Here is a 21,548-nt window from a genome sequence, read left to right as displayed (position 1 = left end):
ATAGTGGCTACTCCAAATCCTTCAATAAGTTGTAAAATCTTTTAGCTTCAACATTTGGCTCCTACTCAACTACATCTTCATAACTTGTGTGGATGGATGCTTCATCAACATTAGGATATAAATCTTTCAAAAATTCATGTACTTTATCTTCACTCTCATAACCTTCTACTTCATCATCAGTTTCATCTTCAGAATTTGACACGAGCTCACCTAAATGTTCTCCGTGGTGATACCAAAAAGTATAATTTTGAATTGTTCCATATACTTTCAAATGTGTATCAATCGTCTCACGAGTTCCTAATGTTGTATTACAACATTTTTAACATGGATATCGTATTTCATCCTGTTTTGCTGATCTCTGAAAAGCATAATCCAAAAAAAATTTCACACCACCTAAATAGGCTTGGTCGACCCGATTATGTAGAGAAAGTTGCATCCATTTCTTACAAGGTTCCATTGCTTTGGAGAATACATAAAAAGATATTAAGAAAATATGAACGATAAGAAAAAGTGTAAGATGCACACAACTTGTGATTCTGTAACTAGTACCTTAAGGAATTAGTTGCAGGAAACTACACATTTGGATCAGTTTTAATAAATGCAACCACTTTCTAGCTTGCTCTATTAGCCTTAATAGGTAAACAATAGTTCACTTGTAATTTAGAATAGATTTCTTTAGTTGAATAACTCCCTCTATATTCTCTCTCAACATTGTCTTAATTCATAATATGTGAGTGTCTATGTTCAATAATAGTTCACTGTTCAGTTTCTTTAGGACAAAAATAGTGATTCAGTTACACAAAAATGGAAGAATATATGGTGCAACTATTAGAATGTATCTTAAAAATTCTCGAGTTTGCAAAGTTTTGAAGCCCAAATGAAACTATTACTATTTCAACCTACTATAAATAGCCTATACAAGAGTTAATTCGCATCAATTCTATTATACTTCTTTCATCTTTCATTAGCTCAAGTTAATTTCATTGTGAAAATATGATTGATTCTTTAGGCACATACTATACACTATTATGTAAGAAGGAAAGAATCAACAAATCAAATTTAGAGAAGAAAAAAACAACTCGCAAAAGAGGAGAAATAACTGAGATACATGTCTACAGAAATAAGAGATATATCCCCTTCATTTTTGGGATCATAACACACTATAAAATTGAATCCGTTTTACAATAATGATCAGCAGCTAATGTGAGCTGACAAAAGTAACTTAAAAAAGAAGAGTTATATACAACTCGAACAAATAAAACAACAAATCAGCTTTATAGAAGGAAACAAATCAACTGGAAGAAATGGAGTAATACCTGAGATTCGAGTGAATAGAAGATAAAGATTGAGTTGAGATCGGAGCTAGGCAGACCTGTGCTTTCTTTGTCCTAAAAAATCAAAGATGAAACACTGAAATCAAGTTGTTGTGTCTGCTTCTAGGCATACCTGTGCTTTCTCTATTTCGATAAATAAAAGATTTTCAGTTGAGAGCTACTCTTAGATTTAGAAAAGAAAAAAACAACTCACAAAGAGGAGAAATAACTGAGATACAACTAGAAGGAAATAAGTGAACCTATTAGAAAAAATAGATTAATAATGTTTTAACAAACTATTAGAATGTATCTTCTTGAAAGATATCAAGTATTCCAAGTTTCAGACCCAAATGAAGCTATCACTTTTTCAACCTTCTATGTGCATCACCACATGAGGTCATTCTCATCAGTTCTATTTCGTTTTACATCTTTTATTAGTTTTTAGAACCAAACAAAACTATCAATTTTTCACTTTTTCCAATAGTAACATACAACAATCCATTCTCACATGATATGTTAGGCTTAAAAGCTTAAAAATGATTCACTTGTAATTCATAATGGATTTCTCAACTTGAACACAACTCTATTGATATTGATCATATTGTTTTAGGTAGTCTAGTTGTTAATGCCTCTTTTCAAGTTTAGTTCATTGTTCTTAACCTTTAAGAACACTTAGTTCTTTAAGGATAGACCCCTTCATTTTTGGGAGCATACCATACTATAAAACTGAATCGTTTTTTTTACATATAATGATCAGCAGCTAGTGTGATCAGCGAACAAAAGTAACTTAAACAGGATTAGTTATAACTTGAACAAAACAAACAACAAATCAGTTTAATCAAAGAAATCAAATAAATTGGAAGAAATGGAGTAATACCTGAGATTTGACTGAATAGAAGATAGAGATTGAGTTGAAATCGGAGCTAGGCAGACTTGTGCTTTCTTTGTCCTAAAAAAACACAGATGAAACACTGAAACCAAGTTGTTGCGACTGCTTCTAGGCAGACCTGTGCTTTGTCTATCTCGATAAATAAAATATATTCAGTTGAGAGCTACTCTTAGATTTAGAGAAGAAAAAAAAAACTCGCAAAGAGGAGAAATAACTGAGATACAACTAGAAAGAAATAAGTGAACCTATTAGAAAATTGGATTAATAATGTTTTAACAAACTGTTAGAATGTATCTTCTTGAAAGATATCAAGTTTTCCAAGTTTCAGACCCAAACAAAACTATCACTTTTTCAACCTTCTATGTGCATCACCATATGAGGTCATTTGCATCCGTTCTATTTCGGTTCACATCTTTTATTAGTTTTTAGAACTAAACAAAACTATCAATTTTTCACTTTTCCAATAGTAACATACAGCAATCAGTTTTCTCACTTGCTCTGTTAGGCTTAAAATCTTAAAAACAATTCACTTGGAATTCATAATGGATTTCTCAACTTGAACAAAACTCTCTTGATATTGATCATATTGTTTTAGCTCGTCTACTTGTTAGTTCACCTTTTCAAGTTTAGTTTATTGTTCTTAACCTTTAGGAACACTTAGTTCTTTAAGGATAGATCCCCTTCATTTTTGGGATCATAAAACATGCACTATAAAGCTGAAACTTTTTTACAAATAATGATCAGCAGCTAGTGTGATCAGCGAACAAAACTATCTTAAACAAGAAGAGTTATGACTTGAACAAACCAAACAACAAATCGGCTTAATAGAAGGAAGCAAATAAACCGGTAGAAGTGGAGTAATACCTGAGATTCCAGTGAATAGAAGATAGAGATTGAGTTGAGATCGGTGCTAGACAGACTTGTACTTTCTTTGTCCTGAAAAAACACAGATGACACACTGAAACCAAGTTGTTGCGACTGCTTCTAGGCCGACTCGTGGTTTCTCTATTTTGAGAAATCAAAGATTTTTAGTTGAGAGCTACTCTTAGATTTAGAGAAGAAGAAAACAACTCGCAAAGAGGAGAAATAACTGAGATACAACTAGAAAGAAATAAAAGAAGTTAGAAAAAATGGATTAATAATGTTTTAACAAACTGTTAGAACGTATCTTCTTGAAAGATATCAAGTTTTCCAAGTTTCAGACCCAAAACGAAACTATCACTTTTTCAACCTTCTATGTGCATCACCAAATAAGGCATTTGCATCAGTTCTATTTCGTTTTACATCTGTTATTAGTTTTTAGAACCAAACAAAACTTTCAATTTTTCACTTTTCCAATAGTAACATACAGCAATCAGTTTTCTCACTTGCTCTATTAGGCTTAAAAGCTTAAAAACGATTAACTAGTAATTCATAATGGATTTCTTAACTTGAACACAACTCTCTCGATATTGATCATATTGTTTTAGCTCGTCTACTTGTTAGTTCCCCTTTACAAGTTTAGTTTTTTGTTCTTAACCTTTAGGAACACTTAGTTCTTTAAGGATAGATCCCCTTCATTTTTGGGATCATAAAGCACTATAAAACTGAATCTTTTTTTACAAATAATGATCAGCAACTAGTGTGATCAGCGAACAAAACTAACTTAAACAAGAAGAGTTATAACTTGAACAAAACAAACAACAAATCAGCTTAATAGAAGGAAATAAATAAACAGAAAGAAGTGGAGTAATACCTCAGATTCGTGTGAATAGAAGATAGAGATTGAGATCGGTGCTAGACAGACCTGTACTTTCTTTGTTTAGAAAAATATAGATGAATGACTGAAACAAGATGTTGTGTCTGCTTCCAGGCAGACCAATGCTTTATCTATTTTGAGAATACAAAGATTTTTCAGTAGAGAGCTGCTCTTAGATCGTTGTATTCTGAAGATCGTTCTTAGGAAAAATTGCTGCTAGGGTTGTTCTACTTCACGTTAAGTTTTGAGAAACAGTGGTGTTTTATTTTTTTATTTACTTTTACAATTTTAATAAGTAATGGATATTTTGGCCCCTATTTTTGGTGAAAATAGATATTTTTTTAACATGTCAGTACTTTCCCGCCTTAATAAATTTCTCAAGACCACTAAATTTTATATTGGGGCCCGTATATACTTTCTCTAGAGACCACATGTAGTACCTTCACAATAACACAAGAAATTAAAGACCGGATTAAAATCTCGTCCCAATACATACACCTTTAAAGACGAGATTATTAACTCATCCCTAAATATTGGTCTTAAATAAAGCCTTTTCTTGTAGTGAATCTAACAACCCGAGTCCACAATCGATACAGGCATAACATGCATGCAATCAATCCATACCCAAAATCACATCAAAGTCTAACATGTCTAACTCCACTAAATCCACCAAAGTAACTTTCTGGGACAAGGAAATGGGACAACTTCTATAAACTCTTTTAGCCACCACCGAGTCACCAACCGGGGTAGAGACCAAAAAAGGTTCTACTAACACTTTGGGGAGTATTTCAAACTTCATGGCCACAAAAGGTTTCACAAAATACAAAGTAGCACCGGGATTGTCAAGACCCAAGAGTACCCCTAGACATAACATGGCACATGGAATCCCGAATGGGACCCAAGTATGCCACTTAGCTTTTCATCATCACACAAGAATATAATAATAAAGAATAAAACACAATTTTAAGTCTTTAAGAAATATTTCATAAAAGTAAAGCGGAAATCTAGACATAGTGTCAACAAGCCATCTACTACAATCAGAGACTCAAAAATACTAGGGTCACATCCCTTACAATAGAGAATATTAAAATTTCTAGTACGACTAAGGAAATGAAACAACAAAAAAGATCTTGTCCTTGGATCCATGAGAACATACCACAAGCTTGAAGAGTAGTCAACCCAAGCTTGAACTAGAAGGGATCGCCTTAAACGCCGGAGCCTACACTTTGTAGAAAAATATTGAAGAAATATGGGTTAGCACAAAAAAATGCTAAGTATGGCAATTATGCATAAAACCCATTTAAGATTCTAAAAAGGGACAATTTAGTTGAACACTATGCATTTGATCAAGTTTATGAACTATCATAGAAACAAGTGCAAAAGCATAAGATACATACATATTCAACATATTGATCATCTCAACATAAAGGAAACAAACCATAAGAACCATCAAAGCAACTTTGTGCAATGTGTTGACAAGGTCCCATACCCCTATCCATACTAAGGAAAACTCATTAAGTGATTATAGCTCATAACTCCAATTCTAGTTCATTCTATCATAGTGGGATTAGCTTTAACCGACATAGACCATGAGAACCAATTCATGGAATCCGGTGTCTACCCCACACCGAAAAGGGGTTGTCCTACTTGCCTAAGGTAGAACAAAAACTCTTAGCTTACATGGATCCACTAGCTAAAGACCTATGTGGGCCCATAGTTTATGGGATGAGGAGATTGCTTCTAGAAACCCGGACTCAACTATGGTGTAAGGTTTCCATCTCATGAGACAACTACTTTGGGAACCCGAACTCAACTAGTGTAAAAGGAACCCATGCAGGAAGTCGGACTCAACTAGTGAAGCTTCCATCTCTTAATGATATCCTCTCGGTGCTAAGTATTCATTCCAATTGAGTTTATACTAAGTCTTGACTTAGACTGATAATTAAGGAAGAATGTCTTGAAACTCAATCCAACAAACTCATCCTCAAGCTCCTTGATTCAATAGGTCAGACTAGTCTACAAACCTAAGAATCGTTCCATGTGACAAACCTTTCACATTATATTCTATCCATACCTAAGTGTACACATGAGGATAATTATCCAATCAACACAACAATTAGATTATAATGTAGTTACTTTACTCTCAAAGCAATCCAATTGTATACACACAAGTCTCACACATATAGTCAATAATCATGTTTTGCCCTCCAAGGATATAGATCACATTCAACCAAACAATTTAGAATTACTAAATTAGATATACATGGAGACATTATTAAATAAACTAAACTACTAAGAGCACCACTTCATGATTACTACAATTCACAAGTCACAAACTAGGGTTAGGGGGAATACATGAATTCATGGGGGATTTTCTCATAAAAGCGATTATAATCAACAATTCATTCATAATATATATTAACTAAATCAATGAAAATGTTTTGAGAAGAATCCATGGTTTAGAATAGAAACCCTAGGTTTTTGGAAACTTTATTACTTTGAAATAGAGAATTTAGGGACTCCATGGTTGAAAGGTTAACCATGAATGAAAGTCACCATACCTTAGGGAGATTTTCCTCACGAAATTGGAGAGAAAAGGTTACTTCTTGATCCTTAGACTTGACCTTGTTCTTCTTCTTCAATGGAGTTTCTAGAGAGAATATTTGGGGAAGTTTTGATTTGGTTTGGGAACTAATGATTATGACTTTAGATGGGTTATTTTAGGTGAGAAAAATACTTATATAGTCCTTTAAAATAAGCTTAAAATGATATCACATAACTATTAATTAATTAGGAAATTACTAAAGAGCCCCTAGACTGATTTCAAGGGTGATCCACGATTGGGGACCCACGGACTGTGGGTGGGACCACGGCCCATGCAGGTCATCCGTGGTTCGTGGCTGGGGGATGGTTTTTGGGGCTTTGACCTACGGAGGCAGGCCACGTGGTGTGGACCCATCCACGAGGCATGGGTCCTTCTTGTGGCTACTTCCTTAGGCAGATTTCACAAGGACTCACCCACGCTACCCGCTACAGGGCGTGGGTTGATCCACGTGGCGTGGAACCCACTCGTGGTTCACTGCCTGGCAGCCCTATGGGTCCTTTCCTCAAGGACCCAAGGTTGGTCCTTGATGTTTAGGACTTGACCTCCTTACACCAAACCATGAATTTTTAGGCATCTTTAAGGCTCTAATTCTAGCGTCAAGCTCTAACTTTGCCTACTCGTTTTAGGTTAGCTACTAGTTTAGTCATGAATTTTCCGAAATGTTACATTATCTCCCCCTTGGGAAGATTCATCCTCGAATGATGATCTAGACATCAAATTAATTTAGAAACTCAAGACTAGCAGCCCATCATACATGAAACATCAAAATAATGCACAATTCAAAGGAAGAAACATCATCTCCATCTCAAAACATAATCAATGCCATACAAGGGAGTAGGAACTACATCTAACAACCCAATATGCATGGAACTCAAAATTCTCATATTCATAAGAGGAAATAACTTTTCCCCGACTATACAATGCTCAACACAACATCATGGAGCCAATATGCCAATACACTCAAAAGCACACTAAAGCATGTTCATCAATACATCTCATGAAGTCAAATACACAATTCATACTAAATGCACAACAACATGAGGAACATAAATCATGAAAACTCATTTTCTTACTAAACATGGATTCATCAAGAACATGAATTATTTAATGAAACCGTGGGAAACACATAATTCACATATGACTCCCAAACAAGGAAATTCTGGAGGAACTACTTACCTCAAGCTTGAGTAGGAGTAGAAGGAAAAAGATAAGAGTATATGGATTTCATATCGGCCTCGGCCTCCCAAATAGCACCCTCAACTAGATGATTCCTCCATAAAACCTTAACAGAAGCTACTTCCTTGTTCCTCAACCTTTGTACTTACAGGTCAAGAATCTCTACCGAAACCTCCTCATAGGAAAGGCTCTCATCCACACCTTATCTTTCCAAGGGAATAATGGGCATCGGATATCAAATAAACTTTTTAAGTATAGAAACATGGAATACAAGGTGAACCGGGGCTAACTCATTTGGCAAGTCCAATTCATAGGCAACTTTCCCAATACGCTTCAAAATTTGATATGGGCCTACAAACCAGGGACTAAGTTTCCCTTTCTTGCCAAACCTTATCACACCCTTCATGGGTGAGATTTCCAAATAAACCCAATCCCCTATTTCAAATTCTAATTTCCTTCTCCTCACATCGGCAAAAGATTTTGCCTACTTTGAGCCATTTTCAACCTCTCTCTAATGAGCCGACCTTTCTCAATAGCCTCATACACCAATTCGGGACCCATAAAAGCATTCTCACCAACCTCAAACCACCCAATTGGAGACCTACATCTCCTACCGTATAAGGCCTCAAAAGGGGCCATACCAATACTCAAATGGTAACTATTATTGTAGGCAAATTCAACCAAGGGCAAGTGATCTTCCCAATTACCTTTAAAATCTATGACACACACCCTTAACATGTCCTCCAAGGTTTGAATGGTACGTTCCACTTGACCATCCGTTTGAGGGTTGAAAGTGGTGCTAAGCTTCACCTTAGTGCCAAGCTCCTTTTGGAATGACTTCCAAAAGTGTGAAGCAAATTGAGGACCCCGATCCAAAATGATAGATAGAGAAACTCCATGCAACTTCACTATCTCTCTCATTTGTAACTTGGCATAGTCTTCCACTGAGTGAGATGCCTTGACGGGGATAAAGTGGGCTGATTTGGTCATCCTATCAATAATGACCCAAATAGAATCATGTTGCTTTCGAGTACGAGGCAAACCCACAATAAAATCCATATTGATCTCTTCCCACTTCCAAGTAGGAATGGGTATATCTTGCAAAAAGCCTCCCGACCTTTGGTGCTCAACCTTGACTTGTTGACAATTAGGACATTTTGCTACAAACTCCACAATATCCTTCTTCATACCATTCTAGCAATAGATTTCTCGTAAATCATGGTACATCTTGGTGGCTCCCGGATGAATAGAATATAGAACCGTGAGACTCTTCTAGAATTTCTCCCTTGGCCCATCCACATCCGAAATACACAATCTACCTTGGTACCTAAGTACCCCATCTCCCCCTTGGGAGAAAGCCTCAACGAATTTACCAAGTATCGATTCTTTCAACTCCATCAATCTAGGATCAACGTGTTGCTTAGACTTCACATCTACAACAAAAGATGATTCAGCGCCCTTATGAACTGTGAAACCACCCTTCGGAGAATCTATTATTTAGACACCTAACCGAGCCAACCTATGCACATCACGAACTAACTCTTTCTTTTCATCCTCTATGTGAGTCACACTACCCATGGATAATCTACAAAGGGCATCCACCACTACATTAGCTTTGCCAGGGTGGTAAAGGACACTCATGTCATAATCTTTTAAAAGCTCTAACCACCTTCTTTGTTGGAGATTCAAGTCTTTTTGGGTAAACACATAAGACTTTTGTGATCGGTGAAAACATCTACCTGGAAACCATATAAGTAATGCCTCCATATTTTCAAAGCAAATAGTACCGCCGCTAGTTCAACATCGTGGGTTGGATAATTCTTCTCATGAACCTTAAGTTGCCTTGAAGCATAGGCAATCACTTTACCATGTTACATAAGCACACATCCTAACCCCATTCTAGAGGCGTCACAATATACAACAAAACCATCGGTACCCTCCTGTAAGGTAAACACCGGAGCAGAAGTAAGTCTATCTTTCAAATCTTGGAAGCTTTTCTCACAAATTTCTAACCACTCAATTTTTTCCTTCTTTTTAGTCAAAGCCATCAATGGAAAAGCAATGGAGGAAAAACCCTGAACAAACCTCCTATAGTACCTGGCCAAACCCAAGAAGCTTCTAATGTCGGAAGAGTTAGAGGTCTAGGCCAACTCTTAACCGCATCTGTCTTCTTGGGATCTACTTCAATACCCTTGCTAGATACAACTTGGCCAAGGAAGGCTACGGACCTCAACCAAAACTCACACTTACTAAACTTTGCATACAAATTGAGATCTTTAAGAACTTGCAATACAATCCTCAAATGGTCTATGTGTTCACCCTCACTCCTTGAATAGATCAAAATATCATCAATAAACACGTTTACAAACCTATCAAGATATTGTCAGAAAACCCTATTCATTAGATCAATGAATGTCTCTGGGGCATTTGTTAGACCAAAGGACATTACTAGGAACTTGTAGTGACTATATCTTGTTCGGAAGGTCGTGTTAGAAATGACAACCCCTCTCACCCTTAGTTGGTGATAGCCCGAACGTAGGTCAATCTTGGAAAAGTAGGTATCCCCTTGGAGTTGGTCAAATAAGTCGTCAATTCTAGGAAGGGGATACTTGTTCTTTATGGTCACCTTATTTAGTTGACGATAATCAATACACATCCTAAGGGACCAATTCTTCTTCCTAAAGAACAATACCGGATCACCCCATGGAGAGATACTCGGTTGAATTAAACCTTTGTCTAGAAAATTCCTTAATTGCTCTTTCAATTCCTTTAATTCTGACGGATCCATTCTATATAGAGGGATAAATATAGGTTTCATATCCAGCAAATGATCAATGCCAAAGTCTATTTTCCATTTGAGAGGAATGTCGGACAAGTCATCGGGGAAGACTTCCAAAAATTCACTTACCACGAGGACCGACTCTAAGGAGAGGGTTTCAAACTCCACATCCATCACCCTTACAATATGATAAATGCACCATTTGGAGATCATTTTCGTAGCTTTGAGACAAGAAATAAATTGACCTCTAGGGATAGAATTCCCCACTTTCCATTCTAAATAGGCTCATTCAGAAATTGAAATTTGACAACTCGAGTTCTACAATATATAGAGGCATAACATGCATGCAACTAATCCATCCCCAAAATTACATCAAAATCAAACATGTCTAACTCTACCAAATCCACCAAAGTGAATTTATGAGACAAAGAAATGGGACAATTCTTATAGACTCTTTTTGCCACTACCGAGTCACCAATCGGAGTAGAAATCAAAAAAGGTTCTGAAACCACTTCAGGAAGCATTTCAAATTTCATGGCTACTAGAGGTTTGAAAAATAATAAAGTGGCACCGGGATCTAACAATGCATATACATTAATGGAAAAGACTTGCAACATACCGGTTACCACATCCGGGGAGCTCTCTTGGTCACCTCAGGATTGAAGAGCATAAAAGCGGTTTTGCTTTTGGGCATTGGAGTTAGAACCTCTTGGAAGAGCTTGCTTGTCTTCTCTTCCCTTAACCGTGAGAATAGGACAATCTCTCATTTTGTGGCCACTCTTCCACACCCATATCACCCATCCGAGCCAACCAAGCATTTGCCTTCTTCTTTCCTTCAACATTTCACATAATTGGGCCTATCAACATATAAACCACCACTATTACCTCCTTGTGGTTTAGGGTTAGAAAATCTATCATTGTTGGCCCTTTGAGTACTAGAGGAGCCTTGGTTGGAGAATCTTTGCTTGAACCTTTGCCGACCTTGCCCATCGGACTTAGCATTGGAAAAATTTCCTTCACCGGTTCTAGCTTTTTTCACCTCCCTATTACCTTGGAGTTTCTCACTCTCCATTTGTTGAGCATATACCATAAGACTTGAGAGATCCATGTCATGGAGGAGCATTGTCATACATCATTCTTTTCGTACCACTTTGGATATACCTGTCACATACCTACTCATCTCATCCTTAGGGTCCGCCACCATAGTCGGAGCATACTTGGACAATTCGGTAAACTTTAGAGAATATTCTTCAACACTCATACCTCCTTGATGAAGGTTGATAGATTCCTCCACCTTGGCTTCCCTCTTCTCACTGGGAGAGAACCTATCAAGGAATGCTTTCTTGAAGCCCTTCTAATTTATGGGACTCGCTTCTACCGGCCTATTCCTCTTCCATTGAGTGTACCATACTTGAGCCACTCCCTTCAATTGATAAGTGGCTAGCTCCACTTTCTCTATTGGAGTCACCCCCATAGCATCAATTATCTTGTAGATCTCATCCACAAACTCTTGGGGATCTTCTCCCACTTTGGAACCAAAGAACATAGGAGGGTTCATCCTTGTGAAATCTCTGAACCTAAAAGTTGTGGTGTTCACATTGGTGTTCATATGAGCAATTACTTCTTTATTAGTTTGGGTCCTCACAACTTGAGCCAACAATTAAATAGTTGACCTAAACTTCGCATGGGTGACACTCTCCATTATGGGGTCAACCAGAGCTTGCTCATCTTGAGGAGCTTGATTTCCTTGGGGAACTCCTTGATTCACATTCTCCTCTTCCACCCTTCTTGCATTGGCCCTTCGTGTATTCATTTCCAAAAGACACAAGAGAAGGATTTAGAAGGAAGTCTTTATAGAGTTAAACTCTATGGCACGACTTAGGATTAATGAAATAAGTGTGATTTCCTAAACATCTTATAGCTCACTCATAAATATGGTGCGCTTCACACTCATGAACAAGACTCTACTAGACGTGGCTTATGAGACATCATCCTACAATCATTCTAAACTTTTTTCTCTGATATAAAGTTTGTCACGACCCAAAGGTACCCCCTAGACATAAAATGGCACATGGATTCCCGAAAGGGACCTAAGTTAGACACTTAGCTTATCATCATCACATAAGTATATAATAATAAAGAATAAAACACAATTTTAAGTATTAAAATAACCTTTCATAAAAGTAAAGCGGAAATCTAGACATAGTCTCAACAAGCCACCTACTACAATCGGAGTCTCAAAATACTAGGGTCACAGGCCTTACAATAGAGAATATGAAAATGTCTGGTATGACTAATGAAATAAAACAACAACAAAGCTCTTGTCCTCGGATCGATGAGGACATACCACAAGCTTGAAGAGTAGTCAACCCAAGCTTGAACTAGAAGGGATCGCCTTAAACGCCGAAACCTACACTTTGTAGAAAAATATAGAAGAAATATGGGTTAGTACAAAAATGCACCAAGTATGGCAACTATGCATAAAAACCATTTAAGATGCTAAAAAGGGACAATTTAGTTGATAACTATGCATTTGATCAAGTTTATGAACTATCATAGAAATAAGTGCAAAAGCATAAGGTACATACATATTCAATATATTGATCATCTCAACATAAAGGAAATAAACCATAAGGTCCATCAAAGCAACCTTGTGCAATGTGTGGATAAGGTCCCATACCCCTATCCATACTAAGGAAAACTCATTAAGTGATTATAGCTCATAAATCCAATTCTAGTTCATTCTATCATAGTGGGATTAGCTTTAACTAACATAGACCATAAGAGCCAATTCATGGAATCCGGTGTCTACCCCACACCGAAAAGGGGTTGTCCTACTTGCCTAAGGTAGAACTAAAACTCTTAGCTTACGTGGATCCACTAGCTAAAGAAATATGTGGGAACATAGTTTATGGGATAGGAGATTGCTTCTAGAAACACGAACTCAACTATGGTATAAGGTTTCCATCTCATGAGATAACTACTTTGGGAACCCGGACTCAACTAGTGTAAAAGGAGCCCATGCGGGAAGCTGGACTCAACTAGTGTAGAACCTTTCATCTCATAATCATATCCTCTCGGTGCTAAGCATTCATTCCCAATGAGTTTATATTAAGTCTTGGCTAAGATTGATAATTAAGGAAGAATGTCTTGACACTAAATCCAACAAACTCATCCTCAAGCTCCTAGATTCAATAGGTGAGACTAGTCTACAAACCAAGAATAATTGCATGTGACAAACCTTTCACATTATACTCTATCCTTACCTAAGTTTGTACATGAGGATAATCATACAATCAACACAAAAATTAGATTATAATGTAGTTACTTTACTCTCAAAGCAATCCAATTGTATACACACAAGTTTCATACATATAGTCAATACTCATGTTTTGCCCTCTAAGGCTATAGATCACATTCAACCAAACAATCTAGAATTACTACATTATATATAGATGGAGACACGATTAAAAAAACTAAACTACTATAAGCACAACTTCATGAATACTACAACTCACCCAATTCACAAGTCACAAACTAGGGTTAGGGGGAATACATGGATTCATGGGGGATTTTCTCATAAAAATGATTATAATCAACAATTCATTCATAATATACATTAACTAAATCGATGAAAATGTTTTGAGAAGAATCCATGATTTAGAATAGAAACCCTAGGTTTTTTGAAACTTTATTACTTTGAAATAGAGAATTTAGGGACTCCATGGTTGAAAGGTTAACCATGAATGAAATTCATGTGGAAAATTCCAGGTTGGCGAGCAAAAAATCCATTCAGCATCGTGCCAAATAGGTCGGCGAGCCCGGCTGAATTCCGTCGGTTGGCTCAATGCAAGAGAATTGCGGCGCCTGTAAAACTCGATGAACTCGAAAAGCAGCTCGGCGCATCGCCAACCTGTTCAGCAATCTCGACGCAGACCACCGATTTTGTCCCTAGAAAATTGAAGATGTTAAAGAAAGGGCGGGATAAAAGATCGATCGGCGCTTTGCCAAGTGGTTCAGCGAGTGCGACTAACGTCACAGAATGGACAAGAACTGAACGGTTATATAAACTGCAAAGGTCAAATTTTTGGATCTCTCACTTTCCCTCGTTTCAAACTCTCCAAAATCACACCAAAGGTATTATTTTCTAGATTTTTGCCTTAAATTAGTATTTTAGTCGGTGATTAGTGCTTGGGGTTGGATTTCTTTGCTGCCTAGCATTACAAAAAGTTATTTGATGGGCATCAAAGGTTAGTCTCTAAAACCCTGAATATATTTTTGAAAATTTTGCATTCATTTGCAATTATAGTATCAGGATGACATGTGATGGGCCTCTCTGATAGAAATAGGTTGATATGATGCTATTTTCAATTCGTAAATTTTTCCTAAAATGCTTAAATGATTGAATGCCTTACTGTTTGCGCTTTGAATTGATTGATCTTGAAATAGGTGTTACTTATTAGTTGTTAGGTTGATTGGGTGAAGTCTAAGTAGCCCACATTTGTGCTAAATAATTGCTCAATAAAGGAATGGGTGACAACATTCTTAAGGGTAATCATAGTTAAATGGCCAAATTTGGCAAAACCAACAGAAGTCTGAGTACTCCGAGGTGATGGGAAGTACGGGTTTTAGGTGAATTTCGTGTGTGCATTCTTTGATTTTTCTTTTGAAGATCATAAGGTCGGTTTCGAGAGTTGGGTTGCAAAATAGGCACGTTATGTCATTCAATGAGCTGGGTCGAGCTCGTCAAACAACTCAGCAGTTCGCCTACTGGTTGTAAATCGCCTTTAACTCATGTCCTTAGTGTTGTAAGTTATGTAACTTTCAGTGGACACAATCGTGATCGCCGAAAGTAGTCGGTGACTCACCGATAGGACTTTGGATCGCCCTTTGCATTCCCTTTTTGCCCTCTTTTTCACTGTATCTTTCGGCGAACAACTTTGTCATCATCGAAAGTAGTCGGCGACTCACCGAATAGACTTTTCCATCGCAAATTTTCCCAGACTTTACACAAATCCCATTGGCGAGCCCAACCTAGTTCGCCAAAGTAGTTTGGTGACTCGCCGAGTGGAATGGCGAACCTATCTGCAACAATTTTCTACGTTTGAATTTGATTGTTCTTTTAAGTAATTTTTTGCAGATATGGAACAAACCAACCTGAACACATAACCCCATAAAAAGGCAACACAAGGCATTTGTATTAATGAAGGACGCTCAAATCCTCCGAAAAGAGGAGGAGAAGAGCTCCAACAAGGTAAAGGTAAAAAGAAGAAGAGCATAACAAAGAAAAGAGTAGCCGTTGAGGCCAGCATTGAGTGGGATGAGCCAAAAGATGAGCAGCCACTGATCCAGAGACAGAACAGGCTCAGAAATATGCATCCATCCTCAACGTACAGGACATGGCACTGCTGCTCTTGATGTGACTACTCCGGGCAGTGATGCCCAATTACAGACTGCAGCTCAGAGTTCCGATGCCCCGACAGGAGGAGAGGTTGCATAGACAGGATTTTTCTTTACCTCTCTCTTTGTCTTATTCTGAATTTACTTTTGGATACTTTTGATTGCATTTGAGGACAAACGCTCTTATTTGTGGTGGGGTGAGGCCCACATTGTTTTGCTTGTTTTGGATACTTGTGTTTTGGTGTACATTTGGGTTTTCTATTTTTAATTGTGTTTTAAAAAAAAACTGCTTTGAGATTGTTTGAGCTTATGCTTTTCTTTTGGGTTTAATTGCAAAATATTTTTGACCCTTTCAAAAAAAATCATTTTCGAAAATTTTCGCCACCTCATGTGTTGAAAGTGGTTGTTCTTGTACAAAATTCAAGTCTCAGTTTTGATCAATACCGATGACTTGATTAGTGCTCTCAATTGAACAAACATGAATGTACGGCTACGACGAGAACAAGTGAAGTTGCATAGACAATATGTGAACTATTTGCATCTAGTTGTGATTAGCCATTTATCGAACTGGTTCTCTTGTAACTTAAGTGTCAATGCCTTGTGTGATGAGCTTACTTTGAACCTTGCACGAATAAACCTAGAATTTTCCCCGTTAGTCCGATTGATTTAGTAAGGTGTGCTCTAGAGATGATCTTAGGCAACATTTGAAGAGTGTGAGCCAACTTGACATATACCTCTTTTGTGGCCTACCCGTGAACGTGTGAAACTCTTTTGAAGACCCATTGAGCCTATCCTTCTTTGGAAGAAACTTGATAAATCCTAGACATTGTCTTATCCACTACCTATAACCCTCTTGATTTGTGGTTTAGTGAATAGCCAACTTAGGCCAAAAGACTAAGTTGGGGGTGTGGTAAAAAGGAAAAGGAGAAGTCAAGGAGTGCAATAAAATTCTCCCTTAATACATGGTGTTGCGGAAAAATGGAAACCCTCCATATGAAAAAAAAAGAATGAAAAGGAAAAAGTTGTGGAATAAAAGCACAAAAGAAATTTGGTTTCCAAGCAATCCATGGAGGTGAATAAAGAGATGACTTAGAAGCACTAGAAAAAGAATTGATAAAGGAAAAGAAGGGAATGTCTTGAGAAAACCACATCTTATGAGGAAAAAGTCACTGAGCCTAAATGACCATACCTTTGTACTTAGCCCTATTACAAGCCTTGGAAAGACCTTTTTTATCTTGAGTGAGCCGAACCGAATATCGATTGGAAAATAAGGGCAAACCTATGGATAAAAACATGAATTGTGTTCCTCTTTTTGAGTGTGAGTGTTGCATCTGATTCCTGATCTTAAATTGACTATCCTTTGTGTGTGAATATGGAATCATCCTTTATGTGAGGGCATTTAGATACTTTTTTGTTGAGCTTGAACTTGCACAAGTAGCAAGTACTGTGAGCTTGAGATTCTGTGATAATGGTGTATCACAACTTGAATCTTTGAGTACACAATTGATCTTAGCATGAGTAATTTGAGTCTTCTTGTGTATGTTCATGATTGAGTCTTGTGTAGCACTATTTGAGACATCCTATTTGAAATGCTGAACTTGAGTTTTACTTGAGGACAAGCAAAAGTTTAAGTTGGAGGTGTTGATGAGTCCACAAACTGGACTCATTTAGGGCTTTATTTTAATAGAAATAGTGTCCTCAAATGCATATTTTATTTCAATATCTGATGAAAACGCTTAAGTTTCAGGTATTTGAAGTTTTAGTGGAAGCATGGACAATTAGGTTGAAAAAGGAACAAAAAGGATGAAAAGGACGAAGAAGTTGAAGCCTGAGCATTGCCAAGCATGCTAGGCGAATCACCGAAGGGACACATTTCTCCCTTTGTTCCAGTACGCGAAGCCCTGAAAAAAGTGGATCAAAAAGGCGATGAAAAGGAGCAGTCGGCGCTTTGCCGATTAGTTCCACGAAGCAGTACTATACCTCCCAATGGTCCAGAATGCAGAGACGCTGTAGGCAAAGCACAAAGGCGATGAACAAGAAGAAGGGCAAATCGAAAAGTTATTCGGCGATCGCTACTAACCTCGTTGAACGGTCCACCACAGCACTATTTTCTGAAGCTTATAAATACTAAACTCTCTACTTATTTTTAAGCGTGTGGAACATTAGAGTAAAAATAACAATATTATAATTTTTACTTTAGCTTTCATATTTTCTCTCAAGTTTGGAGAGGGTTTTTGGGAGACTTGAAGAGAGAAGGAGTTCATCTTCCCCAAATTGGAAGTGGGTCTTCTCCATTCTTCTTCATTTGCTTATATTAAGGTTTAATTTCTTATACCCATTTGATTTCTCTATCATTTTAGGTATAATTTCTTATTTCTTGATGTGTGGCTAAAAACCCCCATTCTTGAGGTATGATTTAGCAAATATGTGTTGATATTATTATTGGGTCTTGTTTGCTGATAGGTTAGATGCATTTTAATGGTGATTTCACCTAGTGGTTCTGGTCTAATTTAATGGGTTTGTAGTTGCAAATACAAAAGCACCCATATGTTTTTGGCTTTCTCGGGAGAGAGGCCGCGAAACCAAGACCGCTAGACTGAGGGCCTAAGGAGTGGGTCGACATGAGGTTCAGCCTGAGAGGGTGAGCCCTAGTCCCATATCCTAACACTCAGATCGAAAGAGTTAGTGGGGTAAGGCGTAGGCTGGCCTTCATGCGGAAAATGGGTGTCCGAGAGGAACCTATTTGAAACGGGGTGAGTTTCCCAAAAGGGAACTTATTTCCATCTAAAGCTTTGCCTAGTCACTATTATCTTGCAAATTTCCTATCGAAAGCATGTACCCAACGATTTATATCAATATATATTGCGGTCACACCCCAAGAACTTCTCCCCATACTTGAATTTTCTCTTTATTTTTGTTGTTTTAATTATACTTTTGACAAACCCAGATTGATATTTGACACTTTGGTGTCACCCACTTGAATTTACTTTGTTTTTATTCAATAATTTCTCAAACTACAGCTGACTAGAACAAAATTCTAGCCTAACTACTATTTTCACTACCACTCCCTTGGGACACGACCCCAACCCTTGGTTCGGTTACTATATTATCGACGATCATAGACACTCGAACCGTAGGTTAGTGTCATTGGTCACGATAAGCATCAGTCAACCAACCAAACACCCAATTGGGACAATCTATGAACATTTCGAACCAAATCCTTTATACCATCTTCAATATGAGCAACACTACTCATTGTTAACAAAATAAGAGCATCCACCACCATATTCACCTTGCCAGGGTGGTAGAGGACACTCATGTCATAACCCTTTAACAACTCAAGCCACCTCATATAGCGAAGATTTAGATCCTTTTCCTTGAACACATATTACAAACTTTTATGGTCGGTAAAGACATCAACATGAATACCATACAAGTAATGCCTCCAAATCTTTAAGGCAAAAACAACAACCGCTAGTTCCAAAACATAGGTAGGATAGTTCTTTTCATGAATCTTAAGTTGTCGTGAAGTATAAGCAATAACTTTTTCATTTTGCATAAGGACACAACCTAGCACAACTCTTAAAGCATCAGAATAAACCATAATCCCATCACATCCTTCAGGTAAAGTCAACACTAGAGCGAAGGTAAGTCTATCTTTAAATTCTTGAAATCTCTTCTCACATGCTTCAGACCATACGAACTTAATCTTCTTTTGGGTCAATATCGTCAATGGATATGCAATCGAAGAAAACCCTTTCACAAACCTTCTATAGTAACCGGCCAAACCCAAGCAACTTTGAATATTCGAAGGGGATGGAGAGCTAGGCCAACTCTTAACAACATTTGTTTTCTCAGGATCTACCTCAATACCTTTTCCGGAAACAACATGACCATGAAAAGCCACGGATCTTAACCAAAACTTGCATTTACAAAACATTGCAAAGATTTTTTGGTCCTGGAGAATTAGTCAAGCCAAACGAAATTACCAAAAATGCATAATGACCATACCAAGTTCAAAAAGTTGTCTTCGGAACGTCATCTTCCTTCACCCTCAATTGGTAATAACCCAAACGAAGGTCGATTTTAGAAAAGTAATTTGCTCCTTGTAGTTGATCAAACAAATAATCTATCCCTGAAAGAGGATATTTATTCTTAATGGTAACCTTATTCAACTGGCACTAGTAATTACACATACAAAGTGAACCATCTTTCTTTCAAATAAAAGAAACTTGAGCACCCCATGGAGAGATACTCGGTCGTATAAAACCCTTATACAACAAATCTTTCAAGTGCTCTTTTAACTCCATTAATTCTTTCAGGACCATACGATAAGGATAGATAGAGATCATTTGCGTATCTTGGTGGAGATCAACACCAAAGTCTATTTTTCTTTTAGGAGGAACACCGGGTAAATCAGCAAAAAACACTTCCAGAAACTCATTAACAATGGGGACCGACTCAAGAATAGGAGTTTCAAAATACGTATCCCTAACCTGAACAAGAGGCTATATGTTACCCTTAGAAATCATTTTTGCAAGCTTTAAGGCAAGAAACAAAACTGACGCTTAGGCTTAGAATCTCACCCTTCCACTTTAGGACGGGCTCATTAGAAAATTGAAACTTGACCACTCAGGTCCTACAATCAATAGAGGCATAAAAAGAATGGAGTCAATCCATACTAAGAATAATAACAAAATCTAACGTATCAAGCTTTACGAGATCAATATGAGTGACTCTATGGGGTAAGGAGACAGGAAATCTCCTATAGATTCTCTTGTCCATAATAGATTCACTAATTGATGTAGAGATGGAAAAAAAGGTCTATCAACACATCCAGGAGAACAAAAAACCTTATAGACACATATGACATTACAAAAGATAAGGTAGCATTGGGATCAAGCAAAGAATAAACATCAAGCTGAAATACTTTCAACATACTTGTAACCATATCAGGAGAACCATCTTGATACTGACGAGTTTGAAGTGCATAAAATCCATTTTGCTTCTTTCTCCTACTAAACCTGATGAAGGGTAAGGTTGAGCCCATTGACGATTATCACCTTCATTCTTAGCAACTGAGGGAAAATATCTTATTTTATGATCCGTCTTTCCACAACCAAAACATGAATTGGAAATGGCTAGGCATTTACCCTCATGTTTTCTTCCACATCTAGCACAAGTACATAATGAAGATCCACCACCATTTCCTTCTTGAGGCTTAGATTTAGACACCCTATCTTTTTTAAATTTAGGATTCGAAGCATTGGAGGAACCTTGACCAGAAAACCTTTGTCGAACTTAGAACGGCCATGATGTCGGACCTCAAATGTGAAAAGTCACCATCACCGGTCCTTGCCTTCTTTTGCTCCCTAGATCTTTCCTTAAGTTTCTCCTCTTCTATTTGTTAAGCACGAACCATTTGATAAGAAATGTCTAATATCATTGATGAATATTATGGTACGACATTTTTAACCTCCATCTCGGATACCCTCGATACAAACTTACTCATCCTTGTCATCAGATCGGCAACTGATACGCTCAAATTACACATCCCTAAAGAAGTATAAGCAATCATTGTCAAATAAAGAACCCAACTTGTAGGTTGGGGTCGATCCCATGAGGAATATGGTTCAGACTTAAACTTA

Source organism: Solanum stenotomum, chromosome 1, assembly GCF_019186545.1.
Source record: "Solanum stenotomum isolate F172 chromosome 1, ASM1918654v1, whole genome shotgun sequence".
Classification (NCBI taxonomy): Eukaryota; Viridiplantae; Streptophyta; class Magnoliopsida; order Solanales; family Solanaceae; genus Solanum; species Solanum stenotomum.
The sequence above is the reverse complement of the archived record's forward strand: the minus strand, read 5'-3'. Positions refer to the sequence as shown.